At 44.4% G+C, this 22,025-nt stretch overlaps 1 protein-coding gene across 9 annotated transcripts in view; it reads left to right on the plus strand.

The window, feature by feature from the left end:
• The window catches only part of DENND4C (DENN domain containing 4C), a 229,387-nt gene that overhangs the window by 69,285 nt on the left and 138,077 nt on the right, over positions 1 to 22,025 (plus strand). For 6 of the 9 annotated variants that reach the window (XM_054256524.2, XM_078369899.1, XM_035306430.3 and 3 more), the window contains exon 1: positions 19,619 to 19,984. The exons of the other annotated variants lie outside the window; for them this stretch is intronic. The gene's annotated coding sequence lies outside the window, so the exon portion shown is untranslated. Of the gene's footprint in view, positions 1 to 19,618; positions 19,985 to 22,025 lie in introns of those variants that run through there. 9 annotated transcript variants of the gene reach the window in all.

Raw genomic sequence — 22,025 nt, forward strand, 5'->3', positions numbered from 1 at the left:
CACTGCAGCCTCAACCTCCTAGGCTTAAGCAATCCTCCTGCCTCAGCATCCTGAGTAGCTAGGAGCATAGGCACATGCTACCACGCCTGGATAATTTTTTATTTTTTTTGTAGAGATGGGGTCTTCCAATGTTGGCCAGACTGGTCTCGAGCTGCCAGGCTCAAACAATACTCCCCTCTCAGCCTCCCAAAGTGCTGGGATTACAAGCTTGAGCCACTGCACCTGATTGACTTCTTTCTAATTGACCCTGAATATAATTCTTCTTTTCTTTTTTCTTTTTTTTTTTTCTGAGATGGAGTCTCCCTCTGTCACCTGGGCTGGAGAGCAGTGGTGCCATCACTGCTCACTGCAACCTCCATCTCCTGGGTTCAAGCAATTCTCCTGCCTCAGACTCCCAAGTAGCTGGGACTATAGGAGTGTGCTACCATGCCTAGCTAATTTTTTGTATTTTTAGTAGAAACAGCGTTTCACTGTGTTAGCCAGGATGGTCTCAATCTCCTGACCTCATGAGCCGCCCGCCTCGGCCTCCAAAAGTGCTGGGATTATAGGTTTGAGCCACCGTGCCAATCCATATAATTCTTAATAGTCCCCATACTTCATGCCAAGGTAGTCTCAAAATTCTTCTGGTAGCATGAGCTCTAAAAGGTTTTTCTCCATCATAATCAAGTTCAGATTAGTCTCCTGCTACACAAAGTTACTTCAAGAATTTATTTAGGTTTAGTTTTCCTAGTTCCCCACCTTGATCAGCTAAAGGTTTTTATCAGTTTCCTCTCATTACTTTGTTCTCTTTCCACTTGGCATTAGAATAAAGAGATGATAGTCCCAGAAACACATCCTTAGGTTTACAGAGCAAGTTCCAGATCCACAGGGAGTCATTTCCTTTTCTTTTAAAAAGAGCAACCTCCATTGCCAATGGAAACCCGGTTGTTATTTGTTTGCTTTTGTTTCCTTCAGAGTCTACTTCTGATAGACTATTTTAATTTTTAACTTATTCCAAAACCTACTCTTCATTAAACATTTTATAGCATTTATTAGATAATTGTAATGTGTTCACTGGATATACAGTTAAGCAAATTGAAGAAAACAAACTATCTATGACCTCATCAGCCTTTGTGGTGTTTCTTCTACACATATGTATATGCATATGAATATTCACACAAATTAAAAAAGGTATCTTCTGGTGCGTGTGTGTGTGTGTGTGTATGTATGTGTGTGTATACACACAAACATATATTTGTGTATGTATGTACATACATATATATATGGGCATATATGCACATATATATGTGTGTGCATATATAATTTTTTTTTTTAGACCAGGTTGCCCTGGCTGAAATGCAGTAGCACAATCTTGCCTCACTGCAACCTCCCAAATAGTTGGGATTGCAGGCAGGCACCATCATGCCCGGCTAATTTTTGTATTTTTAGTAGAGACGAGGTTTCACTATGTTGGCCAGGCTGGTCTTGAACTCCTGACCTCAGGGGATCCTCCTGCCTTGGCCTCCCAAAGTGCTGGGTTTACAGGTGTGAGCCACTGCCTAGCCTGGGACTTTGGTTTTATATGATTTCAGTTTCTAAAACACATTTAAATTCATATTTTTAAAAAATGCAGCAGGGCACAGTGGCTCACGCCTGTAATCCCAGCACTTCAGGAGGCCGAGGTGAGTGGATCACCAGATCAGGAGATGAAGACCATCCTGGCTAACACGATGAAACCCTGTCCCTACTGCAAATACAAAAGTTAGCAGGGCATGGTGGCGTGCACCTGTAGTCCCAGCTACTTGGGAGGTGGAGGCAGGAGAATCGCTTGAACTCAGGAGGCAGAGGCTGCAGTGAGCCAAGATCGTGCCACTGCAGTCTCAAAAAAAAAAAAAAAAAAGGAGAGAATGTCTTTGTCCTTAGGAAAGACCACAAAACAAAACAGAACAAAATAAAACAAACAAACAAACAAAAACCAAAAAATTAGCCAGGCATGGTGACATGCACCTATAGTCCCAGCTACTCCAGAAGCTGAGGCAGGAGAACAGCTTGAACTGGGGAGGCAGAGGTTGCAGTGAGCTGAGATCACACCACTGCACTCCAGCCTGGGCGACAGAGCAAGACTCTCTGAGCAATAACAACAACAACAACAAAAAGCATCAAGCTCAAAATATCAGCAAAAATCATTCTAACACTTTTGTTTTTCACTTTAATTGGATAAAGAGAACAACCGGCAGGGGAGACTTGGTAGTGGAGGGAGACAACAGGGAAGGCTGGGTATGAAATAATGGTATATAGGAGTGAGGAAAAAAATGTTCTGGCTATGAATAAAGTCTTAAGTAATCATAATTGGGAAGCTACCATCAGTCCCAATTCCTGTCTCCAGGAATCCTCTTCATGCTTTCAACTAAGCGTCTTGTAGTTCGCAAGTTAGGGGAGTAGTGGAAACAGACTTAGAATTTCTGCAGAAACCTGTTTTCTCTTTTTCATTTCTTAACTAATGATCCCCATTAGGAGCTATTAGTACATCAAGAGAGTATGAAAAATGGCAATTAAACTTGGTAACTAAATACAAATATAATTTCCCTTTGACAAACTAAAAAACATACCTTAATAATCCTTAATGAAGGCAGTAGTAAATAAACCATTAAGTTGAGAATTAACATATCATTCAAGTTAGTTAAGACAGAATTTGCTGGCCGGGCTCAGTGGCTCACACCTGTAATCCCAGCACTTTGGGAAGCCAAGGCGGGAGGATCACGAGGTCAAGAGATTGAAACCATCCTGGCCAACATGGTGAAACCCCCTCTCTACTAAAAAAAAAATACAAAAATTAGCTGGGCATGGTGGCGCGAGCCTGTAGTCCCAGCTACTTGGGAGGCTGAGGCAGAATTGCTTGAACCCGGGAGTCAGAGGTTGCAGTGAGCTGAGATTGAGCCACTGCACTCTAGTCTGGTGCCTGGCAACAGAGCAAGACTCTGTCTCAAAAAAAAGACACAATTTGCTAATGTTTTGTTCTTTTTTTTTTTGAAAGACATGGTCTCACTCTGTTACCCAGGCTGGAGTGCATGTGCCGTTCTTTTTTACACATTAGTCAGTTGAAGTTACTGCTATCATAGAAGTGTTCCTATTTGGCTGGATGTGCTGGCTTACACCCATAATCCCAGCATTTTGAGAGGCCAAGGTAGGCGGGTCACGAGGTCAGGAGTTTGAGACCAACCTGGCCAACATCGTGAAACCCTGTCTCTACAAATAATACAAAATGAGCTGGGTGTGGTGGTACATGCCTGTAATCCCAGCTACTCGGGAGGCTGAGGCAGGAGAATCACTTGAATCCGGGAGGCAAAGGTTGTGGTGAGCCGAGAAGGTGCCATTGCATTTCAGCCTGGGTGACAGAGAAACACTGTCTCAAAAAAAAAAAAAAATGTGTTCATGTTTAATATTTAATGCTCTGGACCCAACTCAAAGAACTTTCTTACATACATGGCACAGGGAAGAAATATGGATAGCAAGAGGTCCAGAGACTTCAGACATGTTGCCCAGGCTGAACTTAAATTCTTGGCCTCAGGTCACTGCTCCTAGCTCCTTTTAATTATGTGACCGATTCACCAACAAATAGCTATGGAGTATTACTACTGCTCTAGGTACCAGGGATACAATGGTGAATAAAATAGTTTCTGCCCTTATGGAGCTTATATTGTTAGTAGGGGAGATAGGGAATAAACATATAAATAAATGATACCAGTGACCAGAGTATGGGAAGAATTTAAAATAGGCCAAATGATAGAATGTGCATGCTCTTTTAGACAGGCTGGAAAGGGAAGACCTCTCTGAGAAGGTCACATTTGAAAAGAGATCTGGGGCCGGGCGCGGTGGCTCAAGCCTGTAATCCCAGCACTTTGGGAGGCCGAGGCGGGTGGATCACGAGGTCAAGAGATCGAGACCATCCTGGTCAACATGGTGAAACCCCGTCTCTACTAAAAATTACAAAAAATTAGCTGGGCATGGTCGCGCGTGCCTGTAATCCCAGCTACTCAGGAGGCTGAGGCAGGAGAATTGCCTGAACCCAGGGGGCGGAGGTTGCGGTGAGCCGAGATTGCGCCATTGCACTCCAGCCTGGGTAACAAGAGCGAAACTCCGTCTCAAAAAAAAAAAAAAAAAAAAAAGAAAAAAGAAAAGAAAAGAGATCTGAATGAAGTAGCCACAGAATATACCTGGGAGAAGAGCATCCTGAGTAGAGGGATGGGAATGGCAAGGTAGCCGTATGACTAAAATGCACGGAGCAACTAAGAAGGGTGGAAAATGATGCCTTAAGCAATGTACTAGAGGGGGAAGGTGCTCACCTGGATGGGAGAGAGTTCCTAGATTTTTGGCATAGCATCCATACCATTCTATGCCTTAATCCTGAGAAACTGTCCCAGGTACCCTGGGAGAAAGAGATTATAGAAAAAAGGATGTAATAAATGGTAGAACCATATCAGTACAGGAATCATTGGAGATGGAAAGAAAAAGCAACTATGCATTCATTTTACACATCTCAACAAAAACGGGGAAGCTGTTTTCTTCATTTTAGCATAGCAACAGGTAGAAACAGGACAACTACCACGATATTATTGCAGGGCACCTCAACCAATTGATCCACGGCTGAGACAGGCCAGAAACTAGAGCAGAAAACATCCTATGTTTCAAATAGGAGGAAAAGAGGTCTGCTTTTTTTTCCCCCAAGAAGGAGTTTCACTCTTGTTGCCCAGGCTGGAGTGCAATGGTGTAATCTCAGCTCCCTGCAACTTCTGCCTCCCAGGTTCAAGCAATTTTCCCGCCCTAGGATACTGGGTAGCTGGGATTACAGGTGTGTGCCAGCACGCCCAGCTAATTTTTGCATTTTTAGTAGAGAGGGGATTTCACTATGTTGGCCAGGCTGGTCTCAAACCCTTAACCTTGTGATCCGCCCACCTTGGCCTCCCAAAGTGCTGGAATTACAGGCAAGAGCTACTGCTCCTGGCCAAGAGGGCTGTTTTTATTTAAAAATATGTGATACAATTTTGTCAGCCACATTAAATGCAAGCAGCTATCTATGGCTCAGATGCCAGTGGTTTCAGTGGTGCATTACGATGAAGAGTTTCAGTAACTATTTATTGAGTGCCTACTAGCCAGACATTCTGGCTAGGTGCCAGAATAAAAAGAATCAACATTGTGCTAGGCACTGTGCAGAGATAACCATAGATTATTTTATTAAATTCTTTTTTTTTTTTTTTTTGAGATGGAATGTCACTCTGTCACCCAGGCTGGAGTGCAATGGTGCGATCTTGGCTCACTGCAACTTCTGCCTCCTGGGTTCAAGCAATTCTCTGCCTCAGCTTCCTTAGCAGCTGGGATTACAGGTACCTGCCACCACACCTGGCTAATTTTTATATTTTTAGTAGAGATGGGGTTTCACTATCTTGGCCAGGCTGGTCTTGAACTCCTGACCTCGTGATCTACCTGACTTGGCCTCCCAAAGTGCTGGGATTACAGGCGTGAGCCACCGCGCCTGGCAATTTAATATCCTTTTTTTTAGAGACAGGGTCTTGCTCTGTTGCCCAGGCTGGAGCGCAGTGGCTATTCATGGGCTCGATCCCACTACTGATCGGCACTGGAGTTTTGACCTGCTCTGTTTCCGACCTGGGCCGGTTCACCCCTCCTTAGGCAACCTGGTGGTCCCCTGCTCCCAGGAGGTCACCATATTGATGCTGAACTTAGTACGGACAGCCAATTGGCGTAGGGCACTACAGCCTAGAACTCCTGAGCTCAAGCGATCCTCCTACCTCAGCCTCTCGAGTAGCTGGGACTACAGGCACTCACCACCATGCCTGGCTGCAATTTAATTCTTACAAAACCTCTAATAAGCTGGCCAGGCACAGTGGCTCATGCCTGTAATCCCAGCACTTTGGGAGGCAAAGGCAGGCAGATCACCTGATATCAGGAGTTTGAGACCAGCCTGCCTAACATGTAGTGAAAGCCTGTCTCTACTAAAAAATACAAAAATTAGCTGGGCACGGTAGTGCATGCCTGTAGCCCCAGCTACTTAGGAAGCTGAGGCAAGAGAATCACTTGAACCCAAGAGGTGGAGGGTGTAGTGAGATGAAATTGCACCACTGTAGTCCAGCCTGGGTGACAGAGCAAGAGTCTGTCTCTCAAAAAACAAAAAACCAGACATTCAGCCAGCAAGGTGGCTTACACCTGTAATCCCAGCAGGTTTGAGAGGCTGAGGTGCGTGTACTATCTGAGGTTAAGTGTTCAAGATCAGCCTAGCCAATGTGGCAGAAACCCTATCTCTACAAAAATTAGTGGGGTACAGTGGTGCACAAGAATTGCTTGAGCCCGGGAGGTGTGGAGGTTGCGGTGAGCCCAGATCATGCCACTGCATTCTAGCCTGGGCTACGGGGGTGAAAACCCTGTCTAAAAAACACACACACACACACACACACAAACAAACAAAAAACTGCTCTAATAAGCCTTACAGGCCAGGCATGGCAGCTCATGTCTGTAATCCCAGCACTCTGGGAGGCCGAGGTGGGGATTACCTGAAGTCAGGAGTTTGAGACCTGCCTGGCCAACCTGGTGAAACCCCATCACTACTAAAAATACAAAAATTAGCCGGGTGTGGTGGCACGTGCCTGTAGTCCCAGCTCCTCAGGAGGCTGAGGCAGGAGAATCACTTGAACCTGGGAGGCGGAGATTGCATCCAGCCGAGATCCAGCCATTGTACTCCAGTTTGGGTGACTCTCGAGACTGCCTCAAAAAAAAAAAAAAAAAAAAAAAGAAAAGAAAAGAAAAGAAAAAATTCTTATAATAACAGAAAAATATGTCAGTACTATTAGTACTATTATTATTTGCATTTCACAGATGCAAAGTCCAAAGCTGAGAGAGATTACACACAAATGGTGGAGCTGGGATTTAAATACAGGCAGTTTTACTCCTAATTCATTACAGTTAGTGTTAGGGGTTGCTACCTTATTCTTACTGATGTAGCCCTGCTGCGCTCCAAGGTTAGCATTGTCTAATGAAGCTTGGGCTACAACAGATGGTTTGTTCCACTTCTCTTGTATTCATTGCTGTCAGTTGAAAGAGCCCACTTACCCGTGTGCTTTTTGATTCCGCTTTGAGGGCAGTGGTGGAGACAGTTATTCCTGCCACATCACTGAGCCATTAATTTATCTGATACGCATTTTGTACCTTTCTATATGTCAACCATATTCTTTCCCTTAATCCCAAGACCTCAACTGGAGACAAGTGTGTGGAGGAGGAGGAATGGTCAGTTTGTGGGAGGAAGTTTGAACTGTGAAGCAGAACACCTGAGATGGCAGCAATGCCGGCAGGAAGAGAATGGAAGCCAGTGTTAGGACGGGGAGAAATGACAGTGAGGTGGTAGTGAAAATGCCTAATGAATCTTATTTGGTTTTCATTTAATCTTTCAACAATACTGCAAGCTAAATACTTAACCTGAGAGGCTCAGCAAACTTGCCCAAGTCCAAGATGGTAAATTGCAGAGCCAGAATATGAACTCACATATGTTAGTCCATATTGTTTGAAGTGTCTGTCACAAGGTTAAGCCATTATAACTGTCATTATTTGGAAAAATACAGATATTGATGAATAATGCATATTGCCAGTTTTGCTAAGTGCCACCTTGCCAGGCAGGAAAATTAATCTCACAGAAAACAAGGTGGCTGAATTTTAGCACATAGTCTAAAACTTGGCATTTTCATATAAAGGAGAAAGTGACAAACTTTCTTTTTTTCTTTTTTTTAAGACAGGGTTTCACCATGTTGGTCAGGCTGGTCTTGAACTCCCAACCTCAGCCCACCTTGGCCTCCAAAGTGCTTGGATTACAGGCGTGAGCCACCACACCCGGCCTATTTTTTTCTTTCTTTCTTTATATGTGTGTATATATATGTATATATATACATACATATATATATATACACACACACACACATACATACATATATTTTTTTTAATTTCCAAAACAAGTCCAGACAAACTTTAATAAGACACTTGGGAAAATTTTATCTTAAATTTAAATTTATCTCCCTTACATTTAGTGTATGTGCTGCCAAAGCAAGCACATCTCCATTATAGTTAATACCATATTAGTAAGACATGTGTTTGAAGAGGGCTGCTGCCAGCAGGACAAATAAAGACTCCTTGAGAAACTGATTATTCTGTTTTATAATTGAGTGCTATTCCCTGCTCCTTCTAACCTTGTAATGCTCTTAAGACACAGTGTTATAGGACAATAAAATCAAGAACTTATTTTATTTTATTTTTTTATTTAAGACAGGGGGTTTCACCATATTGTTCAGGCTGGTCTCGAACTCCTGACCTCAGATGATCTGCCCACCTCAGTCTCCCAAAGTGCTGGGATTACAGGTGTGAGCCACCACACCCGGAAATCAAGAACTTATTCTAGAAAGGACTCCCTTTCCAACAAAGAATTGTAATAGTTTAGTTCTAGGAAGCCTAAGAATTTCCTACGGATCTGTGAAATAACAACACATTATTTTTCCTCAAATCAACTTTATAGATAACTACTTAAACAGAAATCTCAAAATGATCAGTGATACAGGTTACAGATGGCTCTTAAGCAATAGGCTATTTATTTGAAACACAGTCTCATTCCATTGCCCAGGCTGAAGTGCAGTGGTGCAGTCTTGACACACTGCAACCTCCACTTACCAGGTTCAAGTGATCCTCCCACCTCAGCTTCCTAAGTAGCTGGAATTATAGGTGTGCACCACCACGCCAGCTAATTTCTTATATTTTTAGAAGAGATGGAGTTTTGCCATTTTGCCCAGGCTGGTCTCAAATGCCTGAGCTCAGGCAATGTGCCTGCCTTGGCCTCCTAAAGTGTTAGGATTATAGGTGTGAGCCACTGCGCCTGGCCTAGGCTCTTCAGTTTATAATGTTACAAACTTTTCTTTATTTTATTTTTTAAATTTCTTTTCTTTTTTTTTGAGACAGGGTCTGGCTCTGTTACTCTGGCTGGAGTGCAGTGGTACAATCTCCACCTTCAGGGCTCAAGTCATCCTCCTAGCTCAGCCTCTTGAGTAGTTAGGACCATAGGTGTGTGCCAGCATGCTTGGCTAATTTTCGTATTTATTGTGGAGATGGGGTTTTGCCATGTTGTGCAGGCTGGTCTCGAACTCCGGAGTTCAAGCAATCTGCCTGCCTTGGCCTCCCAAATTGCTAGGATTAAAGGTGTGAGTCACTATGCCTGGCAAAATTAAAAAAACAAAACAAAACTAGACATTTTTGGGAAATGTAGTGTGTGTGTGTGTGCATGTGTGTTGTGTGTGTGTGAGACAGGGTCTTGCTCTGTTGCCCAGACTGGAGTGTGATGGTGCCATCATAGCTCACTGTAACCTCAAAATATTGGGTTCAAGTAATCCTCCTGCCTCAGCCTCCTAAAGTGCTGGGATTAGGGTGTGAGCCACTGCCACTGAGCTTAACTGTGAATATTTTTACATGTATTTATTTGTTCAACCTTAGAAATTTGGCTGTATTGAACAATATTTTATCTATTTTAATAATGATGATACTTCATTCCTTTTATCAAGTAACTTTACAAACCATTTGTCCTGCTTAAAATGGAAATGGGAATTTGCTGTAATTATTATTAGGAATATTTTCATCAAAATTTCCACCTTCTCTCTAGCTAATAAAATTCCATCTATGTTTCAAGAACCAGTCCAAATCCCATTCCTTGATGCCTTCTCAGATGACTGTAGCTCAGTGGCTCTCAAACTTATCTGCCCATTGGAATCACTTGTGAGCTTTAAAAAACACTGATGCTTGTGTCCCATCCCAATAAATTGTGATTTAATAGGTATGAGATGTTGCTTCAGACTTTTTAAAAGATCTCCAAATGACCCTAATGTGCAATGAAGTCTGAGAAATACTGCTGTAGCCTTTACTTTTCCTTACTTCCTTTACTGCATTCACAGTCAGTACCACATAACAAGTAATTGTTTTATGTTCATTAAACTTTGTTGTTGTTTTTTTTTGAGACGGAGTTTTGCTCTTGTTACCCAGGCTGGAGTGCAATGGCACGATCTCGGCTCACCGCAACCTCCGCCTTCTGGGTTCAAGCAATTCTCCTGCCTCAGCCTCCTGAGTAGCTGGGACTACAGGGGTGCACCACCAAGCCCAGCTAATTTTTTGTATTTTTAGTAGAGACGGGGTTTCACCTTGTTGACCAGGATGGTCTCTCGACCTCGTGATCCACCCGCCTCGGCCTCCCAAAGTGCTGGGATTATAGGCGTGAGCCACCGCGCCCAGCCCTTAAACTTTGTTTCTCCAATTGCTATTTAAGTTCTTTAAGCTTAGAGATGAGCATATCTTAGGATTTTTGTGTCCAGCATGTTTGTAAACACCATCTGCCATAACATTTTGCAAGGTAGCTCAGGTAAACCTACTTAGTTAAAAGGAACATTGTGGTTTGCATTAGTTTCCTTTGGCTGCTGTAACAAATTACCAAAAGCCTAATGGCTTTAAACACGAATTTATTATTTTATAGTTCAGTAAGAGAGAAGGCTTACACAGGTTTCACTGGGCTAAAATCAAGGTGTCAGCAGGGCTGTGTTCCTTTCTGGAGATTCTTGGGGAGAATCCATTTCCTTGCCCTTTCCAGCTTCCAGAGGATGCCTATATTCCTTGCATCATGACCTCCTTCTCCCACCTTAGGAGCCAGTAATGCTGCATCTCTCTTACCATTCTTCTACTGTTAGTCTCCCGCTGACTTTTCTGCCTCTCTTCCACTTTTTAAAGTCCTCTTCTGTTTATATTGCGGCCATCTGGATAATCCAGGATTATCTCCTAAAGTCATCTGATTAGCAACTTTCATCAATTTGCAACCTTAATTCCCCTGCCAGGTTTTTTTTTGAGACAGAGTCTCACTCTGTCACCCCGGCTGAAGTACAGTGGTGCCTTCTCAGCTCCCTGCAACCTCTGCCTCCTAGGTTCAAGCAATTCTCATGCCTCAGCCACCCAAGTAGCTGTGACTGCGCCACTACACTCCAGCCTGAGTAACAGAAAGAGATCCTGTCTCAAAAAAAAAAAGAGAAAAAGTCATCTTATTTAATATTTTTAATTTAACATTGTTGATTCATTAATTTCAGACTCATTGACAAAAGCACTGTAACTCGTGCCTGAACACAGCTTATCTAATCCATCTTCTCTCTGCACGGCACATCACAGCCTTCCTGTGCCTGGGAATAGGAACCAGCACTTCAGCACTACACTTGGCGGCCATTATAAAAAGCGAAATCACCCACAAAAAGCACACACACAAAAAATACAGCACTAAGTAGACTGTGAAAAAGACCACGTGTTTACAGTATGAGAGCTGAAACAAGGCAGAGTGTTGCCTCGTTCAGTATCAGCTGGGAATGTGAATGTTGAATGACTCAAAACTTTTTGCTTCTTTGTATATGCCCATGAATGACTGAAAGTGTCATATGTATTGATTTTTAGCTTAGAAATCAATTTTAGAAAGTAGGTGAATTCACAAGTACGGAATCCATGAATAATAAGAATCCAAAGTATATCCACCTGTTCATTTGCCTGACACACAGTAAATGCTCAATAAATATTTGTCCAATGAAAAGCAGAACCAGGCTGGGTGTGGGCTCATAGCTATAATCCCAGCACTTTGGGAGGCCAAGGTGGGAGGACTGCTTGAGCCTAAGGATTCCAGACCAGCCTGGGCAGCATGGTGAAACCCTGTATCTATAAAAAATACAAAAATTGGCTAGATGTGGTGGTGCATACCTGTAGTCCGACCTGCTCGTGAGGCTGAGGTGGGAAGGTAGCTTGAGTCCAGGAGTTGAAGACTGTAGTGAGCTATGACTACTTTGCTGCATTCCAGCCTGGACATCAGAGCAAGACTCTATCTATAAAATAAATACATAAACAAATAGGCCTGGCAGCTCATGCCTGTAGTCCCAGCACTTTGGGAGGCTGAGGCGGGCAGATCACTTGAGATTAGGAGTTCAAGGCCATGGTGAAACCCTGTCTCTACTAAAAATACAAAAATGAGTGGGCACGGTGGTACACACCTGCAGTCCCAGCTACTCTGGAGGCTGAGGCAGGAGAACCACTGAGGCAAAGGTTGCAGTGAGCCTGAAATTGTGTCACTGCACTCCACCCTGGGTGACAGAGCGAGACTTTGTCTCAAAAAAACAAAAACAAATATTTTTATATTTTAGAGATATACACTAAAATACTTAAAAATGAAATGATATGTATTTGTTTCAAAATATTTAGGGAGGGGTGAGGAGTGGGTGGAAATATACACAATACAAGATTAACATGAGTTAGCCAGGTGTGGTGGCTCACGCCTATAATCCCAGTGCTTTGGGAAGCCAAAGTGAGCAGATCATTTGAGGTCAGGAATTTGAGACCAGCATGGCCAAGATGGTGAAACCCCATCTCTACTAAAATTCAAAAATTAGCTCAGTGTGGTGGCAGATACCTGTAATCTCAGCTACTCAGGAGAGTGAGGCAGGAGAATCGCTTGAGCCTGGGAAGTGGAGGTTGCAGTGAGCCAAGATGGCCCCACTGCACTCCAGCCTAAGTGAGAGTGAGACTCTGTCTAAAAAAAAAAAAAAAAAAAAAGATTAACATGAGTTAATTGTTGAAGCTGGGTGATGGTACAGTAAGATAGCTTACTGTACTACTGTTTTTGTTTATATATGATTGCTTTTATTGTTTTCTATAATATAGTGTTTTTATAATTTAATCTTTGTATTTTTTGTTGTTTTTGAGACAAGGTCTTGCTCTGCCACCCAGGCTTGAGTGCAGTGGCGAGATCTTGTCTCACTGCAGCCTTGACTTCTTAGACTCAAGCAATCCTCCCACCTCAGCCTCCCAGTTAGCTGGGACTGCAGGCATGCACCACTACACCCGGATAATTTTTTTGCTTTTTTTTTTTAAGTAGAGACAAGGTCTCGCTATGTTGCCTAGGCTGGTCTTGAACTCCTGAGCTCAACCAATCATCCTGCTGCAATCTCCCAAGGTTCTGGGATTATAGGCGGGAGCCACTGCACCAGGCATAATCTTTAAAATAAAGAACACATATATTTTGGATCTATAGTCAGGCAATTTGCTGTGATTGAGGAATATCAGAACTGAGGCCCAGAAAGGGGGTTTAGGAAAGCAGGTAAGTATCAAGCTCAGTCAGGACAGACAACGGTGCTCTAAGGTGGGAAATAGGAACATAGCTAGCTATTGTAATTGGATGTGGACAAGTGCTAATTAGGGAGATTGGCCATATTTGGAGGTAAGTGCTAAAGCCGTATTTAAGTCAGCACAGACACTAATCCCCAACAGTGGGGAAAGACTGAGAACAAGTCATGTGCTGAATGAACCCAGTCATATTCACTAAAAGAAGAGCTTTTACTGAATGAGCACTTGCTACCTTCCGAGTACTGTTGTGTTGTATTAGTTGTCTGTTGTCATGTAACAAATTATCCCCAAATTTTGCAGCTGGAAAGATGAAACATTTAGTATTTCACAGTTTCTGCAAGTAAAGAATCCGGGAGTGGCTTAGCTGGGTGGTCTGGATCAAGGTCTCTCAGGACGCTGCACAATCAAGCTGAGGCTGTAGTCATCTTAAGGCTCAATTTGGGGAGGATCCATTTGTAATCTGATTCACAAGTATACCTGATGGCATGGTAACTAGGTTTCCTCAAGAGCAAGCAATCCAAGAGGATGAGACAGATAATTCAAGACTGAAGCCACAGTCTTTTATCATTCCATCCTGTTAGAGACATCCTATCTGTTTTGAGGTACTTTCTGTATTAGAAACTACCCCACACTCAACAGGAGGCGATTTCACAAGGGTGTAAATACCAGGACTCAGGGACTGCTGTAAACCATACTGAGAGACCTACCTATCACCATGTGCTGATTATTCATTCCTAAACTGATGTGTTTAATATATATTTATTTTATTTTATTTTTTTTCTTTTTTAAAAAATAAATACGGGGTTTCACCATGTTGGTCAGGCTGGTCTTGGACTCCCAACTTCAGGTGATCCGCCTGCCTTGGCCTCCAAAATGCTTTGATTACAGGCGTGAGCCACCACACCCGGCTGGTGATGTGTTTAATATTTATCCCTTATTGTAAATTAATAAATGATGTTACTTCTGTTTGAACATCATTCTACTTACTTTACAGATAAGGAAAAGTTAAGTACCTTATCCAAGGACATAGTGAAAGAAAGTGAGGGAAGCATAGACTGATTTATGCCAGGCATTCATCAACCATTATTATTTTTAATTTTAATTTTATTATTTATTTATTTATTTTTTGAGACGGAGTTTCACTCTTGTTACCCAGGCTGGAGTGCAATGGTGCAATCTTGGCTCACCGCAACCTCCGCCTCCTGGGTTCAAGCAATTCTCCTGTCTCAGCCTCCCGAGTGGCTGGGACTACAGGCGCGCGCCACCATGCCCAGCTAATTTTTGTATTTTTAGTAGAGACGGGGTTTCATCTTGTTGACCAGGATGGTCTCAATCTCTTGACCTCGTGATCCACCCGCCTCGGCTTCCCAAAGTGCTGGGATTATAAGGCGTGAGCCACCGCGCCTGGCCTAATTTTTATTTTATTTTTTTGAGACAGAGTCTAGCTCTGTCACCCAGGCTGGAGGTGCAGTGGCACGATCTTGGCTCACTGCAACCTCCGCCTCCTAGGCTCAAGCAATCCTCCCACCTCAGCCTCCCTAGTAGCTGGGACTACTGGCGTGCACTACTATGCTCAGCTAATATTTTGTATTTTTGGTATAAACGGGGATTTGTCATGATGCCCAGGCTAGTGCTGAACTCCTGAGCTCAGGTGATCTGCCCACCTTGGCTTCCCAAAGTGCTGGGATTACAGGCTTGAGATATTACACCTGGCCCACCAATTAGTTTTTGAGAGACTTAATTATAATATACATGGGTTACTCTGCTAGGTCCTAGGCAGCCAGAAAAAAACATATAAATATACATATGTGACATATATTACCTTCACAGAGCAATGTTTATAAGTTTTTAAAGCGAACAAATTGAGAGAATAAAGTGATATGGCATGTTGCAGCACTAAAGTTGGCTAACAGAAATATCTTTTTTGTTTTTTTTGAGACAGAGTCCTGCTCTGTTACCCAGGCTGGAGTGCAGTGGTGCGATCTTAGCTCACTGCAATCTCCGCCTACCAGGGTTCAAGCGATTCTCATGCCTCAGCTTCCTGGGTAGCTGGGAATACAGGTGCACATCACCACGCCAAACTAATATTTGTATTTTTAGTAGAGACGGGGTTTCGTCATTTTGTCCAGGCTGGTCTCAAACTCCTTACCTCAAGTGATCTGCCCACCTTGGCCTCCCAAAGTGGTGGCATTACAGGTGTAAGCCACCATATCGGTTTCTAAAATATCTTAAAGAAATTTTCAACATATTAATTCCACTCCTTGGCATCACAGTTCCATACATATCTGCAAGGACCACGCCAAGTCAGAAGGCAGCAAAGAGGGGTTTTCTGCTAGAATGTCTGTGTTCCCCTCTTCAATGGGCTGATTTTTTCCTATGCATTCTTGTGTCTACATAGGCTCAACTAAAACTGTGACACTATAATGATTATAACAATTATGTTGCTATTGGGCTTGCCAACTCTTCTATTTTTTAGGTAGTCAAATATTATATGTTAATTTTTTTTTTTTGAAACAGGGTCTTGCTCTGCCAATAAGGCTGGAGTGCAGTGGTACAATCTTGGCTCACCGCAACCTCTGCCTCCAGGTTGAAGCAATTCTCGTGCCTCAGCCTCCCCAGTAGCTGGGACTACAGGGGAGTACCACCACACCTGGCTAATTTTGTTTTTTTCTCAAGACAGAGTCTTGCTCTGCTGCCCAGGCTGGAGTGTAGTGGTGTGATCTCAGCTCACTGCAACCTTCACCTCCCAGGTTCAAGGGAGTCTCCTGAGTAGCTGGGATTACAGGCGCCCGCCACCACATCCAGCTAATTTTTATATTTTTCGTAAAGAAGGGGTTTCACCATGTTGGTTAGGCTGATCTCAAACTCTTGACCTCTGGTGATCCCCCTGCCTTGGTCTCCCAAAGAGCTGGGATTACAGGTGTGAGCCATGGGCTCAGCCTTTATATTAAAATTTTAAATGAGGCCGGGTGCAGTGGCTCACACCTGCAATCCTAGCACTTTGGGTGGCTGGGAAGTGGGTGGATCCTGAGCTCAGGAGTTTGAGAACAGCCTGGCAACATGGCAAAACCCTATCATTACAAAAAAAAAAATACAAAAAATTAGTCGGGCATGCTGGCACATGCCTGTAGTCCCAGCTATTTGGAAGGCTGAGGCAGGAGAATTGCTTCAGCCTGGGAGGTGGAGGTTGCAGTGAGTCAAGATCAGGCCATTACACTCTGGCCTGGGCGACAAAGCAAGACTCTGTCTCAAAAAACAAAAACAAAAACAAAAACAACACACACACACACACACACACACACACACAATAAATAAATAAATAAATAAATAAATACAATTGAAATGAACTTACTTTAGTTCTGGGCCCCTTGAGAAGGTTGCTGAATCGAGAACTCCCAGACCTGAGAGCAGTTACCTCAGATAAAAAATCAGTCTCAAAACATACAAGTTTGTTCTATGAAAATTTTGGCAGAGGCCAGGTTCAGTGGCTCACACCTGTAATCCCAGCAGTTTGGGAGGCCGAGGTGGGTGGATCACAAGGTCAGGAGTTCAAGACCAGCCTGGCCAATATGGTGAAACCCTGTCTCTACTAATAATACAAAAATTAGCCGGGCGTCGTGGCACATGCCTGTAGTCTCAGCTACTCAGGAGGCTGAGGCAGCCTCCTCAGCTCAGGAGACTGAGGAAAATAGCCTGAACCCGGGAGGTGGAGGTTGCAGTGAGCTAAGATTGTGCCACTGCACTCCAGCCTGGATGACAGAGCAAGACTGTCTCAAAAAAACATCATAAATTTTAATCGGAAAATGGCAGTGAAAATTTATGGTAAATCTATAGGACGATTAAGATCGTGAGAAAAATTAAAGAAAATCTTAAGCCTTCCATTGCGAAGTGAGAAAAATCAAGTCAAGTGGAAGAGAGACTGGCTTCATCCATTTTTCATTTCTGTGAGTGCCATAAAAAAAAAAAAAAAAGAAAAAAGAGAGAAAAAGGGCTGGGCGTGGTGGCTCACGCCTGTAATCCCAGCACTTTGGGAGACCGAGGTGAGTGGATCAAGAGATGGAGACCACCCTGGTCAACATGGTGAAACCCCGTCTCAACTAAAAATACAAAAAATTAGCTGGGCACGGTGGCGTGTGCCTGTAATCCCAGCTACTCAGGAGGCTGAGGCAGGAGAATTGCCTGAACCCAGGAGGCGGAGGTTGCGGTGAGCCGAGATCACGCCATTGCACTCCAGTCTGGGTAACAAGAGCGAAACTCTGTCTAAAAAAAAAAAGAAAAAAATCCCCAAAAAACTCTGAATTCCTGAGTGTTAATGAAATAAATGTACCCATTAAGAAATCTTGTCTTGTTTGGGCACAATGCCTCATGTCTGAAATCCCAGAGTTTTTAGGAGGCTTGAGGTGAGAGGATGGCTTGAGCTCAGGTGTTCAAGACGAGCCTGGTCAATATAGTTTGTCTCTTCCCGCCAAGAAGAAAACGTAGTGTGGTATGGGTGGGTAGGTGACACTGGCCTGCAGTCTCAGCTACTTGGAAGGCTGAGGTGGGAGGACTGCATGAGCCCTGGAGGTCAAGGCTGTAGTAAGCCTTGTTTGTGCCACTGCACTCCAGCCTGGGTGACAGAGGGAGGCCCTGTGTCCAAAAAAAAAAAAGTAAAACAACAGCAACAACAAAAACCACAGTCTTTCCTCTTCCACTTGGGATGAGGAAAAATTAAAAAAAAAAAAAAAAAAAAAAATATATATATATATATATATATAAAAGAAATCTTATTTATATTACTTTAAAACTGTAATTAACTTACATAACTTACACTTTGTGAAGGAAAGAAAATAAGTCCACAAGGGCCGGGGGCGGTGGCTCACGCCTGTAATCCCAGCACTTTGGGAGGCAGAGGAGGGTGGATCACGAGGTCAAGAGATCGAGACCATCCTGGTAACATAGTGAAACCCCGTCTCTACTAAAAATACAAAAAAATCAGCTGGGTATGGTGGCACATGCCTGTAATCCCAGTTACTCAGGAGGCTGAGGCAGGAGAACTGCCTGAACCCAGGAGGCGGAGGTTGCGGTGAGCTGGGATCGCACCATTGCACTCCAGCCTGGGTAACAAGAGCGAAACTCCATCTCAAAACAAAAAAAAAGAAAAAAGGAAATAAGTCCACAAGCTAAATTTTGAAGTATTAGATCCTTTCATAAACTTTTGCCCTTCGGATTGTCAATGTCAAAGATAGTTTTCAAGGGGCCCAAACTGGCTCCAAACTGTTATTAAATAAGTCTTATTTTTTATTGCTGTGCATTTCTCCTGAAATCAATTCTCACTGCTTATGTGGTTAGAAAAAGTTTCTGCTATTGAATATAAAATTCAAATTATCCATGGATATGCAATAAACTTCACAAATAAATGGACAGCAGTGCATCTATGCCCCAGGTCTAACATTTTTATGAGAAAACACAGATTGAATAAGTGGAGTGTAATTCTCAGGAAAATGATCATTATGTATGTGATACTCACCAGATATGCAAAAATCTTACCGGTTCTGATTTTGACCTGTCACGGAATCGGTGAAGTCATTTGCCAAGTTGTTTTTCTTTTTTTGCCAGAGATAAAAAAGTTCTCTTAATATATTTCAAACCATTACCTTTTTCCTAAATAACTAGTGATTGTTCTTTTTCCTTTACTATGGTAACTTAAAAACGCTGTCCAAAAATATCCTGCAAAATTTGCATTACAGCGAAACAACTCGGCCGGCGTCAGTGCGGATAACGAGGCTACACTTAGGAGGCGTGAGGGTGCTGATGATGCAAATGAAAACTTCATTAGGAATTCCCATCCTCAAATCTGGGCCAAAGAAGCGACACCCACCTAGTGCGGCCAGAAACTCACAAGGGGTGCCGGAGTCAAGGGGCTTCGGGAAGCGCGAGCGCGCGTTCTCTCTGGGGTCCTGGAGCCTCCTACTCATGCATGGGAATGAAATCTTCACGTACCTCCTGGCACTGTCTTCAGTGACCTTCAGCTACTCGGCATTACTTTTTCTGTCTTTGAAAACTCGGAGAGAAGCAGCCGCCACCTGCCTGAGGCCAAGGCAATAAACCCACATCACAGGCAAGTCTGAGCCCCGCAGGAATGGGTGCACAGCGGCCTCCTGAGCCTTTTCTCACCAGCTCAGATTCTGCACTCACCGCCGCGCAAACGCGGAGGGGGCTCGGAGGCCCGCAGGTTTCAGATCCCTCGCCTCGTGGGGTCGCGCAGGGGTTGGGGAGAGAGGAGCGGTGGCCGCGGGGCCTCGGCCCTTCCCTGGGGCGGGGCGTGAGCGCCACCCCGCCCCTTCTTTCCCCCTTTTTCTGCACCCCTCCCCCGCCCTTTTCCACCCGCCCCCGCAGAAGGAAAGGGAGAGGGAGGGCGAAAGGAAAGTCTGTTCTGTGGCAAGGGGCGGAAGGAGGGGGAGAAAAGGAAAACGGGAACAGAAACATGGCGGTCTGCTCTTGGGACGACCGCGGTGCAGGCAGCTTCTAGGCGACCCGCCGGCCGCACTGCCCTACGGCACAGAACGCCGAGGCGCCGGTGCTAACCAGCTCTCCCGCGGTTACCCCCGGCTGCAGGCGGCGCCCCTCCGAAACTCAGCCGGCGAGGCGGCGCAGGCGCAGACCGGGGCGAGGCGGCTGCCGCTGGAGCTAGTCTCCCGCCCTGCCCTGCCTAGCGCGCTCAGGCCGCGAAGCCGGTGCTTTCATGCTCCAGGAAGAAGCCGTGTCGGGGTAGCGCTGACTGAGGAGCGGGCGGCAGGTGAGGCTGCGGCGCGGGGCTTTTGGCGAAGGAAGTCTGCGTGGTGCCCTCGCGGGCTTGCGTTGGGAGGCTGGGAGGGCGCCGGGCAGGTAGAGCCTGGAGCGCTGAGTTCCGAGTGGCCGGCCCGCGGGGGTCGCCGAGGAGGCTGACAGTGGCCGCGGCTGGCGTTCTCGGCCTAGTTTCTCCGCGGTTTCCGGCGGCGGGGAGTCCCCGGAGCCAGCGGGAAGCGGTCGGGGAAAGGCTGCTTCTGAAGAGCCTCCCCGCGCCGCCTCCCGGGCCCCTGAGAATCGTTTGCGTCCTAGAGAGAGGGGTCTTGGCCTGGGTACCGCCGGGGCGACGGCGCCTGGTTGGGGACCGGGGTGCGGAGGGAGCGGGATCGGGGGTTCCCAGAGGGGTTGAGGCGGAGAGTGCGGAGAGCTAGAGCCAGGGGTGGCGGGCAGTCTTGAGAGGGATTGGGGGACTGAGAAGTGCCAGGGACAACTGGGAGGACGGGGACCTGGGCAGGTGTCGCCTGTGAGTTGAGGACGTTTTCTACTCTGCCTTACGGTGGCTGATCCTCCGGGCTTCTTTGTGGGGGATGATTTTTAGGAAGGCAGGGTCCTTTTAACTCTGGAGTAACTAAACAAAACCAAGGAATGAACCCGTAGTGCTGAGTCCTGTAAAGAGCTGTAACTTTTTTTTTTTTTTTTTTAAAGAATGCGGTCATGTCGTTTTTTTTCCTTTCTTTTTCTGCTTCATAGACTTTTTTCCTCTCGAAGACCATCTTTTATCTGCACTAATAGGGAATGACCCAGTTTTTAAATAGTACCCCCTCCTCCTCCCATTACCTATGTGTGTGTCACACGGGAAAATTTAGGGTGGTTACCGCAGTTACTTGCGCAAATGTGAAGGAAAGTGTCATTTCCAGTAGTGAATCCTCGGCCTGTGCCTCCGAGATACCGTCAAGCGTTTTAGCCTGAGAAATTGACCCACTGATCCTGCTTAATTGCGTGCAAACCCGTGTTGAGGCATTCTTCTCAGGCCCTAATTTACTTAGGAATAGGTTTTTCCTTCTGGTCTGAGTATAATGAGAGGGGAGAACGTTAGCGCTAAGGCGCTAAGTTCTGAATAAATACTTGATTTGATGTGATCGTGTGTATTACATACACTATCAGAAATGCAGAGCGTTGTCTGATTTTTCTGTGTACCTTCGATAAGAGCAATATGTTGCAAAAGGAAAATTTTATCCCTGACCGTTAAAGGATACCTATTCTTGATCACCATAACCTTGAAAAAAAAAACCAAACACTTATTTTCTGTCCTGTTCTTTGTATTACTGTTAAAGAGTTGCTAAACTGCCTTCTTGCTGTGAGATTGGGAACTCAGCAGTGAACTTTGATTTGTATTCATGAACATGATCTGCCTCTCATATAGGCTTGCTTTGACTTGTCTTTTTCAGTAATGGCAAAGGGTTTTCTGCCACTCAATCCACAGTTTCCTCCCCGTTGGTATCTCCGTTGACCATTTTGCAAAATAGTTTTTTGAGTTTAGGGGTCTGATCTTTTTATAACCTATTTTAGTGAAGTGATCATATTGCCTTAACTTTGGCCAATAGTACCTCGTTCAGTGTACAGTACTACTATTTAGACTTACTGTTGTATAATAGAAAAGCTATGATGTTAGAAATGCTGAAGCTGTATATTGGAGAAATTTTGAATTTGCATACTGGAGTAGTAATTTGGTTCTGTATGCTTTGTAAATGAGTGCATTCTGTTGTCGAGAGTAAATACGGTATTTTGTAGTATAAACTTAAGCTTTTAGCTGAAGAAATTGGCAGCATGGTTGGAATGTGGAGACTATTCTTAAAACGCAAATGTTTTAAATTACAAGGAACTGCAGTGGTGTGTAGGCTGTAACAATTCCTGGTGCCAAATTTGGGAGATTATTTGGTTGAGGTGCTTTCTCTAAAGAAACATATTAAGTTTCTGCAATAAAAGCGAATTTGTAGCTATACACAAGGGATTTTACATTATAAATAATAACTCAGTAAGGCACCTTTCTT

The sequence above is a fragment of the Callithrix jacchus genome, chromosome 1 (assembly GCF_049354715.1).
Source record: "Callithrix jacchus isolate 240 chromosome 1, calJac240_pri, whole genome shotgun sequence".
Lineage (NCBI taxonomy): Eukaryota > Metazoa > Chordata > Mammalia > Primates > Cebidae > Callithrix > Callithrix jacchus.